Genomic DNA, 16,138 nt, shown 5'->3' on the forward strand with positions numbered 1-16,138 from the left:
GAGCCGCCAGAGCCGCCAGCCAGTCAGGAGCCGCCAGAGCCGCCAGCCAGTCAGGAGCCGCCAGAGCCGCCAGCCAGTCAGGAGCCGCCAGAGCCGCCAGCCAGTCAGGAGCCGCCAGAGCCGCCAGCCAGTCAGGAGCCGCCAGAGCCGCCAGCCAGTCAGGAGCCGCCAGAGCCGCCCTCCAGTCATGAGCTGCCTTCCAGTTATGAGCTGCCTTCCAGTTATGAGCTGCCTTCCAGTCATGAGCTGCCCTCCAGTCATGAGCTGCCCTCCAGTCATGAGCTGCCCTCCAGTCATGAGCTGCCCTCCAGTCATGAGCTGCCCTCCAGTCATGAGCTGCCTTCCAGTCATGAGCTGCCTTCCAGTCATGAGCTGCCCTCCAGTCATGAGCTGCCCTCCAGTCATGAGCTGCCCTCCAGTCATGAGCTGCCCTTCAGTCATGAGCTGCCTTCCAGTCATGAGCTGCCTTCCAGTCATGAGCTGCCTTCCAGTCATGAGCTGCCCTCCAGTCATGAGCTGCCTTCCAGTCATGAGCTGCCTTCCAGTCATGAGCTGCCTTCCAGTCATGAGCTGCCTTCCAGTCAGGAGCTGCCCCTCAGTCCGGAGCTGCCCCTCAGTCCGGAGCTGCCCCTCAGTCCGGAGCTGCCCCTCAGTCCGGAGCTGCCCCTCAGTCCGGAGCTGCTATTAGTCCGGAGCTGCCTCTCTGTCCGGAGCTGCCCTTCAGTCCAGAGCTGCCTCTCTGTCCGGAGCTACCTCTCTGTCCTGAGCTACCTCTCTGTCCTGAGCTACCTCTCTGTCCTGAGCTACCTCTCTGTCCTGAGCTACCTCTCTGTCCTGAGCTACCTCTCTGTCCTGAGCTGTCTCCTCTATCTAGGGGGGGACCTTTGTGAAGGTTCCTAGACCAGGGTCGGGGGCGAGGGTCGCCACTCAAAGGACGCTAAGGAGGGGGACAAAGACAATGGTGGAGTGGTGTCCTCGTCCTGCGCCGGAGCCGCCACCGCGGACAGATGCCCACCCAGACCCTCCCCTTGAGGTTTAGGGGTGCGTTCGGAGTCCGCACCTCAGGAGGGGGGTACTGTCACGTCCTGACCATAGTTCTTATGTGTGTTGCTTGTTTTAGTGTTGGTCAGGACGTGAGCTGGGTGGGCATTCTATGTTGTGTGTCTAGTTTGTCTGTTTCTGTGTTCAGCCTAATATGGTTCTCAATCAGAGGCAGTTGTCAATCGTTGTCCCTGATTGAGAATCATATATAGGTGGCTTGTTTTGTGTTGGGGATTGTGGGTGGTTGTCTTCTGTCTTTGTGTTCTGCACCAGATAGGACTGTTTTCGGTTTTCACATTTATTGTTTTGTTGTTTGTAGTGTTCACATATTCTTTATTAAATTATGTTGAACACTAGCCGCGCTGCGTTTTGGTCCTCTCCTTCATCCCAGGAAGAAAACCGTTACAGCAGTAGTGTATTTGAAGTTTAAAAAGGCTTCTGAAGTTTGTAATTTCCCCTTTGACATTTCAGGCTTAGTTTCCCTTGCAAGAATGTATCAAACCCCACACAAATATCCACATTTCCTGTTGCTGCAGGACTATTTTCCTGCTGTAGAAAACTGGCTCAAATTAAGATCCTACAACTATAAGATCAAAGGGTTATATATTACATGGACAACAATTGTGAGAGAGACATGAGAAGAGTGGTCTTTGATGATATCTAGTCATTTTAGACAACATTAAATATGTCAGTTTGGATCCCAAACAAATCTCAAATTATCTTAAGGCTTGCATACATCGCACCGAATGTGGATCTAGTGTTCTTCTGCCGATCGTTCAGCCCCCCCATGCTTTAACCTCTCTTGGGTAGGGAGCAGTATTTTCACGTCTAGATGAAAAGCGTGCCTGTTACTCAGGCCCAGAAGCTAGGATATGCATATAATTGGTAGATTTGGATAGAAAACACTCTAACGTTTCTAAAACTGTTAAAATTATGTCTGTGAGTATAACAGAACTGTTATATGGCAGGCGAAACCCCGAGGACAAACCATCCCCCCCAAAAAAATTCAGCCTACCACTATTTTCAATGGCTATCACTTTTATTATAAGGCCAAGTCCTCCCAGATTGCAGTTCCTAGTGCTTCCAACTAGATGTCAACAGTCTTTAGAAAGAGTTTCAGGCTGGTTTTTGGAAAAATTATCCAGAAATTGTAGTTTTTCTAGGTGGCTCCCATTTTGGCTGTAGTGTTTCCAAGTGCGTGGAAGAGTGCGCGTTCTTTGGTATTTTTCTCCGGTAAAGACAATAACGATTCTCCGTCTTAAGTTTTATTGTTTATTTACATATTAGGGTACCTAAGGTTTGATTATAAACGTTGTTTGACTTGTTTGGAAAAGTTTATTAGTAACGTTTGGGATTCATTTTGAATGCATTTTGATAGAGGGAAACTGGGTGGATTATTGACTGAAGCGCGTCAGCTAAACTGAGTTTTTATGGATATAAAGAAGGACAGTATCAAACAAAATGACCATTTGTGATGTAACTGGGACCTTTTGGAGTGCTAACAGAAGAAGATCATCAAAGGTAAGGCATTTTTATATCGCTATTTCTGACTTTCGTGTCGCACCTGCCTGGTTGAAATATGTTTTACATGTGTTTGTATGCGGGGCGCTGTCCTCAGATAATCGAATGGTGTGCTTTCGCCGTAAAGCCTTTTAAAAATCTGACACAGCGGCTGGATTAACTAGAAGTTAAGCTTTATTTTGATGTATTACACTTGTGATTTTATGAAAGTTAAATATTTATAATACTGTAGTTTGAATTTCGCGCTCTGCAATTTCACCGGATGTTGGCCTGGTGGGACGCTACCGTCCCACCTGCCCATAAGAAGTTTTAAGGACCACCCACTGTAGATGTCTGACTGCTGACATTTTTGATGCGATTCTACATATAAAATCCGTGCACACTTGGTTCGCAAATTACGTTCAGATGTGTTAACTACTCTCGGCCAGCAAACGATATTGGTGTGTGAGCCCTTGATCCTGGGTTGTGTCTTTTGAGGTCGGAGTTCCAGAAAGTTCTGGGACAAGAGGGAGGTGTGGTCACAGAGATCCTATTCATGGGTGGCATGCCTTGTCACAATATTGTTTTGAACGTCCATTTTGGACTGATGCCCGACTGAGCATTCTGCTCAATGCATCGTCAATGAGCGCTGATGAAGATTTCATCAAAAATGCATTAAAATGACTTGGAAATACAATGCCATTCAAAAGGAGGCAAATAATTAGAAGGACAATCTTTTGTCATCATTTTTATGTCGCCAGATTGACTTTAGATGCAGTATAATGTTAGCTAATTAGCTAAGTTTCAAGGGAGGACACCGGATTTTAGCTAGCTACCTTTAGCCTTGGTAGCTATTTTTGACGAACTTTGCTAGCTAATGACAACATTGCCATCTGTCTAAAGTAAATTTGACGACATGATAATGTTGGCAAAGTTGTTTCCAACTAAACATTTGGCTACTTTATCAATGTCATCGTATTTCCAAGAACTATAGTGTAATTTAGACTAAACAGTATTTAGTTTCCGTCCAGGATGACTTGTCTTATCACAACTTTAGGGTGGCTTGAGAACGTTAATAACAATGGCATGACGCCTCCGAGTGATGGAGGTGCAACCTATGAATAGGTCTAGTTCTGTATGTTATTATGGGCGTGGAGCCAGGAGAGTCCTTCTCCCAGCTCTGGTGGGAGACGCCCATGGTACAACGTATGGTGTCATCTGTGTGTATCAGGCAGGCGCCTCGCCGGGCGACAGGTGTGATGAGTCAGTGTGGGCGCAAATCTCCTCCTCAGCCTAGCGCCCATCTGCTGAGGGATAAACTGAGAGGAACGGGGTTAAAATAAACACAGAACGCAACGTGGGCCATGAGATCCATGATAGAGCTAGAAGCTTGCCATGTAGAGTCTGCACAGTACATTGATGGCATGGATTAATTGGATGCTTTCAATTTAAAAAACTAAGATGGGGTAATTGTGTACGTTGCCAGTGGATGAACTGGAAGACCGTGTGTGCTCTGCTTCTGTGTTTGTTGTTACCAAAAAGAGAGAAGATTGTTTCTACTTTAATCATAAAGTTCTATATTAGTGTTTTCTTTGATTTTGTCCCTAGATGTAAACAAATACCAATCTCAAAACTTTCCCTGCCCAGTTGAGTGTGTGGGAAAATGCATGTAAGGATTTTTGCTCAAGGTAGGTGTGTGAAAGTGGTCGATGTAAGAACTTCTGAGCTGTGAACGCATTGAGCTGTGAACGCATTGACTAAGTGAATGTAGCTCTTAAGAGGGTCGAAAATGGAAAATAAGAAAGACTGTCAACAGAGCGTCATAAGAGGCACCTGGCTGTCTTACTCTGTTATAGGATGTACAAAATATTAAGCCTAAATTAGGCTGCCTAATGCCAAATGACTCAACACACCTACCTACCTGTCCTTTGAGATTTTACAGCTTTCCGTTCATCTTTGTTGGAGAGACTAAAGAAATGTTACTTTTTCTAGCAGGGTAGGTCTATGTTTGAGAGATCATTCAACTCAAAATGGTAAGAATGCCTAAAACCTAAATGATGACGAATGCACTGGCATTGTAACTAAATAAGTTGTACTGCAGTGTTTCTGAGTGGGAACAGAACAGATGCTGTGGGATTCAGTCTTGGAATCAGCCGTCTGTCCCCCAGAAATAACCTAATCTTCCCATGGACACGTGGTAAACTTCTCTCTGTTTAGGCATAAAGCCTTTACCCCATCATCCAAGACATGCAACTGTCAAAACTACTTTTTACAGGGTACTTTTAATTGTGCGTGTGTCTGCATGTGTGTGTGTGAGTGAGTGAGTGGGTGGGTGGGTTCAAGTGTGTAACCTTTAGTTGTGCATCTCAACAGAATAGGCGTATTATCTGCGAGAGCGAGAAAGATCACAGGTCAGGCTGGTATCACGTTTCCACAGGGACTCTCTGGGTTCTGTCTGCTCATTATCAATGAATAGTACTTTAATGTGCTTTCAGATGGTTACAGAACTCTGGGGAACCCGCGTTCACCCCCTCTACCCTTTTCATCTGGCTCTTTGATCAAGACCCAGCCAGGCTAACTAGTCCAGGGCTTCACTGCTGCTGTTCTGCTGACGGAAACCTATTTGTTTCTCACTTTGAAAACTGGAATAATTACGAGACATTGTGATACAGTATTTTGTTCACCTTAGGCTGTTCAAAACACACATGCAGTTTGGTTCCCTCACCCTTCACCAAAAAGTGCTTTCTTAAATTTAACAGTAGGCTTTTCAGTCATAGGGATTTTGCTAAGGAGTTCTTGAGTACTTTCTATGAGCGTGCCTAGAGCAACGTGTAAGAGCATTTAAATGAAGATTTCCTGGACTGTCAGAAGCACTAATGTGACTCTTCAAAGAGTGGCGTGTGGTTGTTTTGGACTTGTGTTTGGGCTCAGGGACAGGAAATAAGAAAGATGATTGCGTTGTCTGATGTGGAGTAGTTGCCTGACGACTCAAACTGAATTCTTCCGCAGCTCTATGTTCTCTACATATTTCAGTCTGAGACTACCATTGCTGAAGTCGTTTGTGTTGATGTCTGACCTAACCCTTTGGTTTCTGGGACCAATCAGAACGATTAGAATGTGTTTGCGGTCTAGAAATCGTCAGGGAGGGACTCGGATCCAGACTCAGACCCATTGCGGAGCAGAAACTAAAGTCCGTGCGAATGGCATAGTATTTGGCCGGAGCAAGGAGTTTGAGTAGCCAGGCAAGAGGAGGAGCGCTCTGAAGGTGTAACCTGGAGTAAAAATGGAAACTGATTCACTAACACATGGAGTGCTAATTCAGGGGTTTCTTACAGTATGTCTCTCCACACTGTCTCACAACATGTAGGATGTGTGAAAGACACCTTACATTACAGGCTACAGCATTTGCCAAGCAACCTGAGACACTGAGCGAGACTATACTGGGTGTACATTTTTGTTGATGTTGAGAGAATAAAACATTGCACATGATCATATAATCTAATCTCTCTTGCATACCCTCTTTATTCCAAAGATTCTTAATAAATTCATTTTCTGGATTATGCATTTGTAGCAGCTACATTATCTTTTATTCTGATCATGTCTGTTAGTCCATACACCTTAGAGACCCCCGAGCAACAAATGTGTCTCAGCAATGGGATTACAATGGAAGAATACTTCTGTGCTCCTTCCATGATTGAATTGCTACCTGCTCCCAGCTCTTCGTATTATAATTTGTTCAATGTTTCCCAGGGTATTATTTAAGTCCAAGCCTGTATGCTGTGTGAATGTCTATGCTGCCATTGGCTGAGGTTATTAAAGCAGTGTATAGCTGTGCAGCAAAGAAGCTTGGCTCCACGCTTTTGGGTTTTTGATCTGACCTCCCTTCAGGTGCACAGCAGGAGCTCAGATAACAAGATAAAGGGGGCCAGCTCTGCACGACTGCCGATGGGCTGTACAACGGCCGGCCCAGCCAGCCGGAGCCTCTCAAAGGCTCCATGCCCTCTGATTCCTGCCCAAAAGCACCCCGGGAGGCCTGGTGTCAGGCCTAGTGTCAGGCCTGGTGTCACAGAGACTCACACAGTGCTATTTGACACACAGTGGGACACACACTGGGAGATGGAACAGCACAGGGATCTAAGAGTATAGCAGGAGGCCTTCTCTTTTACACATTTGCTTCACATGACATCTGAAAAACAACTGTGGTGTGTGTTTTATCTGCTGCTTGAGCTTCACAAGTCCGCTATTGGCAGGTCCCTATAATTCCTGGATAATATTGCATTTTTGTATTTCTACATCAACGTATCTGATTAAGTTGTTCAGTTTTGTATTACAGACACTCCTTTTGCAAAAAAAATCCCAATCATCAAAACACATTAAATTCATCAGAGTAACGCTTATGTTTATGATGAATACTCTTGTGTACGTCTTGGGTTGCAAAGATGATTTTCATGGATGTCAAAATTAGCATTAGGTCTATGAGCTTTGATAGCTCAAAGTAAGGTGTTGAAATAGCATAGGCATACAGTACATGACCCGACCAGTATTCCAATAGCAGTATGATGTTTCTTATTGATACAGTACATGACCCGACCAGTATTCCAATAGCAGTATGATGTTTCTTATTGATACAGTACATGACCCGACCAGTATTCCAATAGCAGTATGATGTTTCTTATTGATACAGTACATGGCCCGACCAGTATTCCAATAGCAGTATGATGTTTCTTATTGATACAGTACATGGCCCGACCAGTATTCCAATAGCAGTATGATGTTTCTTATTGATACAGTACATGACCCGACCAGTATTCCAATAGCAGTATGATGTTTCTTATTGATACAGTACATGGCCCACCAGTATTCCAATAGCAGTATGATGTTTCTTATTGATACGGTACATGGCCCGACCAGTATTCCAATAGCAGTATGACGTTTCTTATTGATACGGTACATGGCCCGACCAGTATTCCAATAGCAGTATGATGTTTCTTATTGATACGGTACATGGCCCACCAGTATTCCAATAGCAGTATGATGTTTCTTATTGATACAGTACATGGCCCACCAGTATTCCAATAGCAGTATGATGTTTCTTATTGATACGGTACATGGCCCGACCAGTATTCCAATAGCAGTATGACGTTTCTTATTGATACGGTACATGGCCCGACCAGTATTCCAATAGCAGTATGATGTTTCTTATTGATATAGTACATGGCCCGACCAGTATTCCAATAGCAGTATGACGTTTCTTATTGATACAGTACATGGCCCACCAGTTTTCCAATAGCAGTATGATGTTTCTTATTGATACGGTACATGGCCCACCAGTATTCCAAAAGCAGTATGATGTTTCTTATTGATACAGTACATGGCCCGACCAGTATTCCAATAGCAGTATGATGTTTCTTATTGATACAGTACATGACCCGACCAGTATTCCAATAGCAGTATGATGTTTCTTATTGATACGGTACATGACCCGACCAGTATTCCAATAGCAGTATGATGTTTCTTATTGATACGGTACATGGCCCGACCAGTATTCCAACAGCAGTATGATGTTTCTCATTGATACGGTACATGGCCCGACCAGTATTCCAATAGCAGTATGACGTTTCTTATTGATACAGTACATGGCTCACCAGTATTCCAATAGCAGTATGATGTTTCTTATTGATACAGTACATGGCCCGACCAGTATTCCAACAGCAGTATGATGTTTCTTATTGATACGGTACATAGCCCGACCAGTATTCCAATAGCAGTATGATGTTTCTTATTGATACGGTACATGACCCGACCAGTATTCCAATAGCAGTATGATGTTTCTTATTGATACGGTACATGGCCCGACCAGTATTCCAACAGCAGTATGATGTTTCTTATTGATACGGTACATGGCCCGACCAGTATTCCAATAGCAGTATGACGTTTCTTATTGATACAGTACATGGCTCACCAGTATTCCAATAGCAGTATGATGTTTCTTATTGATACAGTACATGGCCCGACCAGTATTCCAATAGGAGTATGATGTTTCTTATTGATACAGTACATGGCCCGACCAGTATTCCAATAGCAGTATGACGTTTCTTATTGATACCGTACATGGCCCACCAGTATTCCAATAGCAGTATGATGTTTCTTATTGATACAGCACATGGCCCGACCAGTATTCCAATAGCAGTATGATGTTTCTTATTGATACAGTACATGGCCCACGAGTATTCCAATAGCAGTATGATGTTTCTTATTGATACAGTACATGGCCCTACCAGTATTCCAATAGCAGTATGATGTTTCTTATTGATACGGTACATGGCCCCACCAGTATTCCAATAGCAGTATGATGTTTCTTATTGATACGGTACATGGCCCGACCAGTATTCCAACAGCAGTATGATGTTTCTTATTGTGTAGATAGCTATACATTCACACAGTTCACAACAATTAAGGATGACACTGGGGTCTAGAAAAATACCTGTTATAGCTGGGCACATATGGCTGCTCTGTTTTTATGTTACAATGGCTGTCAGCAGCATTTCTGCTCCATGTTTATGTTGCTCCAAAAATAGCTGTGCTATGAACTATGTCATTTTCTTTTGTGCCTTTGACACACTTGCGTCTCGTTTTATTAACAAGCAACAGTTCTTCACTGTGGCGTTTTCCCCGGTGCGCCTGTCTTTTTAAAACTTGTCAGGAGAAGACAGGCAGTAAGAAAGTGAGTTTTAAAATAAAATGACTCCCTGAAGGAAGTGGCTGTATTTTTGGAGCAGCGTTTCAGGTAGCTGGGAGGAGGCTACTTTTCGCACCTGAGCACCTGCATCCTTTTTGTCTGAGCTAGGGAGTTCTGATCTTCTCCTGCCTATTGCCCTGGCCTGAATATTTAATGACTTCCCCACACTTCTCCTTTCAAGACTAATGTAATTTGCCCCGGGCTCTTTCTACTATCAGTGATATTGAAATGCATGAGGAGAAACCTGTATAACGCCTCAACCTTCAAAGACAGTTTTTAGAGCATGAAAGTGATATGGTGTCTGTGTGTACGAGTTGTACCATGTTTATGCATGTCCTAAGTAGTCCATGAGTGGTAGCTACCACCTGATTTCAGTCCTGACTGCCACAATTCTGAGTTCTGAATTCTCAAAAACAGGACAATGTGTTCTCTCTTTGTATGCTGACCAGTTGTTATGGTATCCCATGATTCCAAGCTGCTGTCAGTTGGGCCTGTCAAGAGCTATTCAGCCGCTGGCAGTCATCCTTTTGATTGACCTTTGATTTGATGTTGTACTCCGTCCACTTTTTCATTCTCTTTCATGTGAAAATTACCCCCTGCACTCTTTCATGTGGAAGTTACCCGCTGCACAGCTTCTAAAGGGGGTTATCCTGAGCAGGTTGATAATGCAATGTCAGCCTATTCTAAAAGGCCTGCTCTGTTCCTCTGACGGAAACCTGAATGAAGCTTCAACTTAACCGTACAAAATAGGGTACACTAATTAACCTAGTTGCTATTTCCATAGAAACCCGGAGAGCTAAATTAAGCAAACCTATTTACCATAAAATGTCCATGCATACTCTAGGACTGCATTAGGCTAAACTGTTGTATAGATGTTTTTTTTTCTTCAGGTTCCATGTTATTGTAAGACAAATTAGCTGGTAAATGTGATTCAGCAGGAAATCCCTCTATGTTAACAGAAAAGCTAAGATGTCACCTGGCGGGCTGAGCTCAGGAGAAACCATGGAGCATGTAGGATTGCGGTGGGCGTTGTGTGCGAGCTGTGTCCTATATAAAGCACTGGGCCTCACAGATTCAGACAGGGTGTTATGTTGCAAACTAGCTCATGACTCAGCTCTCTGATTCCCACCTGATGTAGCTGTGCAACACAGTCCAACACCTTTGTCTTTCATTCCAAATGTGTCTTTGTTTGTGAACAGTAGATCCCCACTACTTATGAAAGCATTATATTGAATGACTAGAGGGCCTTCCTGTTGAACAAGCTGTGGATTACATGGCATAAGTGTACTTTCCTTGTTTTGGCATAAAGGTAGGCTATTACCAATCTCTTCCATTCCTTCAAAGAAACAAGGTTACATTTGTAAAAGGACTTTTTTTACCCATCAATTGGGATTAGTTTGATTTGGGGTTATTTTAGAACCACCTAGATGAGCCTGGAGCCTAGTCATAATGTACAGGGCGCAGAAGGTAATGACTTCAAACACAAAAGCCCTGAGGGCGATGAAGAGACACGAGCACTGAGCACAGAGGAAAGTGTCTGTGAGCTCAAACGAGGAGGACTAGCTCTGTTTGTGTGAGTCTGGCTGTCGACAACGGGGCTTTTGTTGATAATCGCTCAGTCCTTTGACTGTCATTTGGCTTTTAATTCTGGTCGTATCCATTTTTGATTTTTTTCTGAGGGTTGTGATTGCCATGTTATGGAGATGTATCTGACTTTCTCTCTGTCTCTCTCAGGTGAAGTGTAATGCTGTTTCCTGTGTTTGTTCTGTCTCCTTCTCTACTCCTCTCCAGGGTTACATAATACTAGTCTCTTCATTTACAGTGCCTTCAGAAAGCATTCATACCCCTTGACTAATTCCACATTTTGTTGTGTTACCGCCTGAATTCAACATGGGTTAAATAGGTGTTTTTTCTCATCTATCTACACACAATACCCCATGATGACAAAGAGGAAACATGTTTTTATTTCTTTGAACATTTATTGAAAGTATTCACACCTGAGTCAATACTATGTAGAAGCACCTTTGGCGGCGATTACAGATTTGAGTCGCCTTGGGTATGTCTGTATCAGCTTTGCACATCTGGATTTTCTCCATTCTTCTTTGCAGATTTTCTCAAGCTCTTAAATTAGATGGGAAGCGGCGGTCAACAGCAATCTTCAAGTCTTTCCACAGATTTTCAATGGGATTCAAGTCTGGGCTTTAGCTGGGGCCACTCAAGGACTTTCACATTCTTGTTCTGCAGCCATTCCAGCGTTGCTTTGGCTGTATGCTCAATCAATCAATCAATCAATTTTATTTTATATAGCCCTTCGTACATCAGCTAATATCTCGAAGTGCTGTACAGAAACCCAGCCTAAAACCCCAAACAGCTAGTAATGCAGGTGTAGAAGCACGGTGGCTAGGAAAAACTCCCTAGAAAGGCCAAAACCTAGGAAGAAACCTAGAGAGGAACCAGGCTATGAGGGGTGGCCAGTCCTCTTCTGGCTGTGCCGGGTGGAGATTATAACAGAACTATGCCAAGATGTTCAAAAATGTTCATAAGTGACAAGCATGGTCAAATAATAATCAGGAATAAATCTGTTGGCTTTTCATAGCCGATCATTAAGAGTTGAAAACAGCAGGTCTGGGACAGGTAGGGGTTCCATAACCGCAGGCAGAACAGTTGAAACTGGAATAGCAGCAAGGCCAGGCGGACTGGGGACAGCAAGGAGTCACCACGGCCGGTAGTCCCGACGTATGGTCCTAGGGCTCAGGTCCTCCGAGAGAAAGAAAGAGAGAAGGAGAAAATTAGAGAGAGCCAAGATTTTCAAAATGTTCATAAATGACAAGCATGGTCAAATAATAATCAGGAATAAATCTCAGTTGGCTTTTCATAGCCGATCATTAAGAGTTGAAAACAGCAGGTCTGGGACAGGTAGGGGTTTCGTAACCGCAGGCAGAACAGTTGAAACTGGAATAGCAGCAAGGCCAGGCGGACTGGGGACAGCAAGGTGTCAGCATGCTCGGTAGTCCTGACGTATGGTCCTAGGGCTCAGGTTCTCAGAGAGAAAGAGAGAACGAGAGAATTAGAGAGAGCATACTTAAATTCACACAGGACACTGGATAAGACAGGAGAAGTACTCCAGGTATAACCAACTGACCCTAGCCCCCCGACACATAAACTACTGCAGCATAAATACTGGAGGCTGAGACAGGAGCGGTCAGGAGACACTGTGGCCCCATCCGAAGAAACCCCCGGACAGGGCCAAACAGGAAGGATATAACCCCACCCACTTTGCCAAAGCACAGCCCCCGCACCACTAGAGGGATATCCTCAACCACCAACTTACAATCCTGAGACAAGGCCGAGTATAGCCCACAAAGGTCTCCACCACAGCACAAACCAAGGGGGGGCGCCAACCCATGCTGGGTGCTTGTGGTCATTGTCCTGTTGGAACGTAAATCTTCGCCCCAGTCTAAGGACGTTTGCACTCTGAAGCAGATTCTCATCAAGGATTTGCCTGCATTTGGTTTCATTCATGGTTTTCTCTAGACATAGCGCTTTGCATTCAGACCAACGAGTACATTTTTTGTCTTTCATGTGCCTTCTGGCAGGTTCTTCCATCTCACCCAAGGAACTCTGTAGTTCTGTCAGAGTAGTCATTGAGTTTTTGGTCACCTCTCTGAACATGGTCCTTTTTGCCAGGTTGCTCAGTTTGGTCAGATGGTCAGCTCTAGGCAGAGTCTAGGTAGTTCCATATTTCCCAATGATGAGAACACTGTGCTCTTGGAAACTTTCAATACTAAAAAAAAAATGTATACCCTTCCCCAAATACAGTATATGCCTCCTCACAATTCAATCTTGATCTACGGACAGTTCCTTGGACTTCATGGTATAGTTTCTGCTCTGACATGTACTGTCAACTGTGGGACCTTAAATAGACAGGTGTGTTTCTTTCTAAATCATGTCCAAACAATTTAATTGGCCACACACGGACTCCAATCAAGTTGTAGTGACATCTCAAGGATGATCAAAGGAAATTGAATGCACCTGAGCTCAATTTGGAGTGTCATAGCAAAGGGGTGTAAATACTTACACAACCGTTCAAAAGTTTGGGGTCACTTAGAAATTACTTTGTTTTTGAAAGAAAAGCATTTTTTGACCATTTTAAAATAACATCAAATTGATCAGAAATACAGTGTAGACATTGTTAATGTTGTAAATGACTATTGTAACTGGAAACGGCAGATTTTTTAAATGGGAATATCTACATAGGCGTACAGAGGCCCATTATCAGCAACCATCACTCCTGTGTTCCAATGGCACGTTGTGTTAGCTAATCCAGGTTTATCATTTTAAAAGGCTAATTGATCATTAGAAAACCCTTTTGCAATTATGTTAGCACAGCTGAAAACTGTTGTGCTGATTATAGAAGCAATAAAACTTGCCTTCTTTAGACTAGTTGAGTATCTGGAGCATCAGCATTTGTGGGTTCGATCACAGGCTCAAAATGGCCAGAAACAAATAACTTTCTTCTGAAACTCGTCATTCTATTCTTGTTCTGAGAAATGAAGGCTATTCCATGCGAGAAATTGCCAAGAAACTGAAGATCTCGTACAACGCTGTGTACTACTCCCTTCACAGAACAGCGCACACTGGCTCTAACCAGAATAGAAAGAGGAGTGGGAGGCCCCGGTGCACTACTGAGCAAGAGGACAAGTACATTAGAGTGTCTAGTTTGAGAAACAGACGCTTCACAAATCCTCAATTGGCAGCTTCATTAAATAGTACCCGCAAAAAACCAGTCTCAACGTCAACAGTGAAGAGTCGACTCCGGGATGCTGGCCTTCTAGGCAGAGTTGCAAAGAAAAATACATATCTCAGACTGGCCAATAAAAATATAAGATTAAGATGGGTAAAAGAACACAGACACTTAATAGAGGAACTCTGCCTAGAAGGCCAGCATTCTGGAGTCGCCTCTTCACAGATGCCATATAGAAATGGAATAAATTGGCACGATTAATAAGTAATTTGAAAAAAAAATGAGGTCTGTTTTATAGAACTGATAATGCCCTCAAGGCCATGCTATATTATAAATATTGTCATGGCTAATCCATGGGTTTCTGTACAAATATTCAACTCCCTCAAGCCGAATATCCATAATATGCCACGGCCTTGAGTGTGTTACCATTTTTGTTGTTATTGTAAATAAATGTTATTGTTGTAAATACCAAACTTGATGGTCAGTAGTTGGTATTTTAGTAAGATACGAATAGGGGAATAACCTATGTGTAAATGTAATCTGTTGCTGTATTTTTGTGTGTTATCTGTGATCGTTTTGTTTGTCTTGTTTAGTTTTTTAATCATTGTACCTAAACTGTATGTGTAAACATGTATACGCAGGGCCCAGCTGTAAAAGACCTTGGTCTCAGTCTGTGTTCCTTGTTGAAATAATGGTATAAACAAAACGATTTGATTAGATAAAGTACAACAGATTGGCAACCTTAAAACATTAATTAGGCTAGATGTTTATCTCGTTACATTCTTCATTTTAGATTCATTATTTGTCTCTGTCCTGTGCATAGCCCGGTGGTCTCACTGTTATCGGGTTTTTATTTTGGGGTTAAAGCCTTTTCATGCCATTTGCTTTTCAACAAGGGGGTGTGGTTTATCATATCACCACTCATATCAATCACATAGTGTCCCAGCGGTTCCATGGCTAGCTGAGATGTCTGTCTGTCTGCTTGTCTGTCTCTCTGTTTGTCTGTGTCCTAGGCAGGAACACATTGATTCCTGCCCTCCTTCACCTCATTGACATTCCACAGCTGCCGCAATTGCACACCAAGGACCCGATTCATGATTGTTTAAAAAGTTGGGCCTGACAGATCCTGATTGTGAATCAAATATTTATCGTAGCACTGAGCTTTACATCTGTCTACTGTAGTACATGTCTTTGCAGGCAGGAGGTTGAATATGTGGCACTTTGGGCTTTTTACTTTTCTCCACCACAGGTCTGAGGGCCTCTGTGCACAAAGTGTCCTGAAATGTCATCCTCCAGACAGCAGATTAGTCATGGAGCCCTAACGTTCTCTCTACACTTCCCTTCCCGGTCCGTCCACCTGTGATGTGAGTTCTGGGCCGGTTTCACTGGCTCGGACAGAAGCAGGCGCTGCGAACATGACATGAAAGAAAAAACAAGTCTACTGAGAGGATCCAAACTGTCCTCATCACTCACACCTTATGTTAGACCTTGTCTTTAAAAAAATGCATGGGATACTCTATTTACGGCTTGAAACAGGTGTTCAGGGACCTCTCTAAACAGATTTGCAAAATGAGATAAAACCAAATGTACCAAGACTAACAAACTCCACTGCTGGATAAGTAGATTGCATAGTCATGTTTGGCCGTTTAAATATTCTTCGTGTGAAATTACAGTAATGGGGGTTAAACCATTGTGAACCCAGATCATTGATTAAATGCCAGGGTTTCTGTAAAAATAATCTAGGATTAGACTGTCTGTATTGAGGATAATTGGGGGGATTTCTGGTGTGTGAGACTGCAGTACAGTGGTGTAAAGTACTAGTTAAGTAGTTATTTGGGGTATCTGTACTTTACTATTAATATGTTTGACAACTTTTACTTTTACTTCACTACATTCCTAAAGAAAATGATGTACATTTTATTCCATACATTTTCCCTGACACCCAAAAGTGCTCGTCACATTTTGAATGCTTAGCAGGACAGGAAAATTGCCTAATTCACACACTTATCAAGAGAACATCCCTGGTCATTCCTACTGGCCCTGATCTGGCAGACTCACTAAACACATGGAGCATGCCCCTGGCTATCTATCCTTAAGCAAATAAAAAAAACAAG

General features: G+C 43.3%; 1 long non-coding RNA gene across 1 annotated transcript in view; it reads left to right on the forward strand.

Moving 5' to 3' along the window:
* Positions 1-15,917, forward strand: part of LOC120034186 — a 45,055-nt gene extending 29,138 nt beyond the window's left edge. The window contains exon 7 of the long non-coding RNA XR_005474018.1: positions 15,274-15,917. This is a non-coding gene — a long non-coding RNA (uncharacterized LOC120034186). The remainder of the gene's footprint in view (positions 1-15,273) is intronic.
* Positions 15,918-16,138: the final 221 nt, after the last annotated feature.

Source organism: Salvelinus namaycush, chromosome 41 (genome assembly GCF_016432855.1).
Source record: "Salvelinus namaycush isolate Seneca chromosome 41, SaNama_1.0, whole genome shotgun sequence".
Taxonomy (NCBI): domain Eukaryota; kingdom Metazoa; phylum Chordata; class Actinopteri; order Salmoniformes; family Salmonidae; genus Salvelinus; species Salvelinus namaycush.